Raw genomic sequence first — 3,922 nt, forward strand, 5'->3', positions numbered from 1 at the left:
TCTTTTAGATTTTTAATTTGAATTACAATTGTAAGAGATTTACATGTGCCCATACATACATACATACATACATATACAAAATATGTACATATGTATCATTAAGTGAACAAATTTTCGGCATAAACATTATTTTATTTAATTTACTTATAGAAATGAACAAAATTCTAGAACTATCATAAATACGGAAATCTAAAATTAAAACCTAATTGTTCGTATGCGCAGCCTCTTTGCTTCTTACCTCAGGCAGGGGTGACTTCGTCATAAGAGTAGGAACAGGTGCAGGTGGTGCTTCGATGGCCTCACCAGTCTTGTGTTGCGTGACGAGGACGGGCTTTTCCTTGGTCCTGTGAGTGGGCAGCAATAGGCTTTCCAGATTACCGAAGGGTGCTTCGATAAGGATGTACATGAAGAAGGCGAGCAACATAGTGAAACCAAAGTCGCCCCAGAAGCGAAGCATCTAGAATGAGGTAAATTTCAGTCATCAGTTGTCTCCACACAATCAAATGCTATCTGAACTCACCACTTCGTAGTCACTGAAGAAGGTGTTGGTGCGCGTAATGCCGCCGTTGAGGCTTTCGATGAACATGTGAAAGATGTAGGCAGAATAGGAAAGCCTCGAAAGGGGCTGCCACAGTGGCGACGAGAGGAAGCTGTTGGCCAGGCCGCCATAGCCGTGCATGCAGGCGAACACTACCCAGCACAGCCCCAGGGGCCACGCAATGCGTGTGAGTGTGAGGTAGAAGGCCTCATTCAATATAGGCGGTGATTCGTTGTTGTTGTGGTACCCATACAACGCAAAAATGCAGGTGAAGAGCAGGGCCAGGCTTCCCATCCAGCCCAGGAAGACAACAATGCGGTTCAGCTTCACAGACTTGCCCCGGTTCATGTGCACGAAGTAACCGAAGAGGATACCGATAAGATAGGGCGAGGCCCGTGTGTGCGTGGAGAAGTAGATCTTTTGCATGGCATCGTTGGTTTGGTAAAAACTGCAATGAAGCAGATTTAAATAACTGGTTCATCTGTTTCCACCGATTTTCTATGTCCTGTCCTCACTTACATGGAGTGCTTGCCAATCACCATTGTGACGAAGAGGCCCGAAGCCAGTAGCAGCATTAAAACAAAAATGGCTGCCGCTCCCTTTTCTTCCCCACTTGTACAATGCAATCAGCAGGAGAGGTGAAATAATGTAGAGCTGCATGTCCACAGCCAAATACCAGGAATGACCCAAGCACTGGAAGATTTCGAAACACCATCAGATGACTTCATGTCATTATTGCATCGTCTTGGGCAACTTACCATTTTGTCCGTGACGTAGTTCTGAACATACAAGAGTGACCAGTACCAGGTCTCCTCGCAGACGGTATAATTGTCGAAAGTAACTGAACCGTAAAGCGGTCCGTCAGCTACAATGGGCAAGATCTTCATGTATATGATAATGGCCAAGGCAAGAACGGGTGTAAAGTCGCAGATAGCGATGCAAATACATCATGGGTATGTTGAGCTTTCCCTTTGTTCTAAGCATCATACGAACGGTTAATATGCTAAACACAAGCATGATGGTAGTTAAAACCTACCTTTCCATTGTGCGCAGAGCGATTACCACGAGCAACAGTCCGCTCAAGAAGAAGAAGGTATCCACCGAGTAAAGCGCATGCTGTATCAGCATGCTGTAGGCAGACTGGGTCCACTATGCCAAGGAAATTCGAGTTGAGCGTCAATTTTACTTTTGTTGGCAATTCGTCGGTGCTTACCGTAAATGCTTGGATAAAGTTCAAATTGGGCCCCATAGCAGCCACCACATAGTCATGTCCGTAGACCACCCAGATGAAGGACAGGCAGCGCATTCCGTGAAGACAGTCAATAATATTGGGGTTCGATCTGGTGTCTATAATCCGGAAGAGTACACGCGAGTTCGCACGCGCTGAGAAGGCCTTGACCAGCGGGGAAAGTTTTTCTAAGAAAAAAAGATTAAAGCATTCGCTTAATTAAAATGAAACTTGGTTCTCTTACTTCTCAGTCACTTACTCTGATCCTTAACGAAGAAATAGTCATACAACGTGGACAGGACCATCAGAGCACACAACACCGACAACACGACTCTGCAATGCGGAGAGTAAGAGAATAAACCAAGCAATATCACCATAGAATGGGACATACATGGTGAATATGGTGAGGCCATCATAGGGCTCCTTCTGGGCAGTCTTGCACGTGTTCTCATTCACCAACTGCATGTCCGTATCAATTTCCACGTTGAGCAACTTCTCGAACAGCCGTCGCAGCATCGTGTCCATGAGAGCAGTTGAGCAGGATGCAGGAAAGCAGACCGCTGTCTTTATGCTGAGTCGCGAAGATAAGCTCGGGGCGAGCGAGACCTTGGCAAAGCAGTACTTTCCCTGGACGCTGTGACTTGTGGTGACAACGTGATCAATGTTGAGACACTCGTCGTAGTTTCCAAGATCTCTCAAGTTTCCGTAGAGGATTCCTGAAGGCAACGAGCCCCACGAGTCAATCACTGCAAAATTAAACAAATCAAAAACATAGTGTATCAAAGTGAATCCACGTATCAAGGCAGCAATGAAATTTACTTCTGAGGGCCCAGATTTCTGCTGATTCCAGATCCTGTGTTAGTAGTGCCAAGTCCGCCAGGCATTCTAGATCCAGCGCGGAAGGAAGCGCATGCTGATCCCGATTCATATCCAACGCCATGTCCGCCAGAGTAATATTCTGATAGTAGTCAAAAAACTCTACCGCTAAGCGACGCAGTCTCGATGCGGCCACATAATTCTCTGTGGCCATGGGTATGGGTTGAAGGCCAAGGCTGACGCTGGAGCTGGCGCTGTCGCTGACGAGCGCCAGGGAACACAGCATTAACTGGAGCACTAGACTTGTGGTACCCATGTCTCTGGGTCTGTTGTTAGCGATTGATTGTTTGACTAACAGAATTTTTCTGCTTTTATGTCCGAGGGCTTCGACACCGATAAGGGAAGGTCGTCCATAGTCGTTATTACCACAGAACACTCCGTAGATCTGGAAAAGCACCGGAGCAATTAATAGGTAATCTATTATCTGAAGAGCCGATTGGATTGGCTACCTTAGCGCAGTCTGATCAAGATTGGCTAAGTCTGCTAGTAAAGTTATCGGACGAATTTGGTAAACACTGGGTATGACTATGCTTTTCTACAAAATAAAATCATCCCGATGAAGTTCCTAGTATTCCATTTCCCTTTATCCACACCCACATAAAAAGGCCCCAGTATATCATCAGTCTGGACTGAGATAAAAGCATTTTTGAAATTTTATCGGTCGAGAAACGTGTAAGGCTCTGAATATTTAGAATCTGTTATTTATATTGTATACCAAATTCGCTTTTGTTAAGTAGAACTCTTGAGCAACCGCCTGGACTTTGATCCGATTAATGTTGTTAGGCAATGCATAGAAAATAATTATAATAATGAACCAAAACATAAACAGATCGATCGAATATGGCTATGGATGATTTATAAGAGTGCTTGAGTAACAATCAGCAAACGTGAAACCATCTACGGATTCTCAAAAACATATGAATATTATATGGGGGCCACGGTTGGCATTAATCGCCATTACACTTCAAAAAGCTAAATTCACTTAGGAATTATTTAGCATTAGAAGCTACATAGATACCCGTTGGACAAAAGGTATAAAAGAACGGGTTTTTTGTTTGTGTATTTCGTTGACACCGTAGTAATTCCGTTTAACTAAGATAATTCAAGTTTTAAATACGCGGAATCGTATCTATCACAGTGATATGAATAATTACAAACTCGAAATCCAAGAAGTCAATCACAAACAAACTTACAGCTTGTCAAAAAAATAGACCTTTTCCGATCAGATCCCAAAATGTTCCTTCCTTAGAAGGGGTTCTGTTTTACATGGGGCTAGTGTT

General features: G+C 44.1%; 1 pseudogene; it reads right to left on the minus strand.

Moving 5' to 3' along the window:
• Nucleotides 1-152: 152 nt before the first annotated feature.
• LOC111072150 lies at nt 153-3,027 on the minus strand (annotated as a pseudogene).
• Nucleotides 3,028-3,922: the final 895 nt, after the last annotated feature.

The sequence above is a fragment of the Drosophila obscura genome, unplaced genomic scaffold (genome assembly GCF_018151105.1).
Source record: "Drosophila obscura isolate BZ-5 IFL unplaced genomic scaffold, ASM1815110v1 contig_188, whole genome shotgun sequence".
Classification (NCBI taxonomy): domain Eukaryota; kingdom Metazoa; phylum Arthropoda; class Insecta; order Diptera; family Drosophilidae; genus Drosophila; species Drosophila obscura.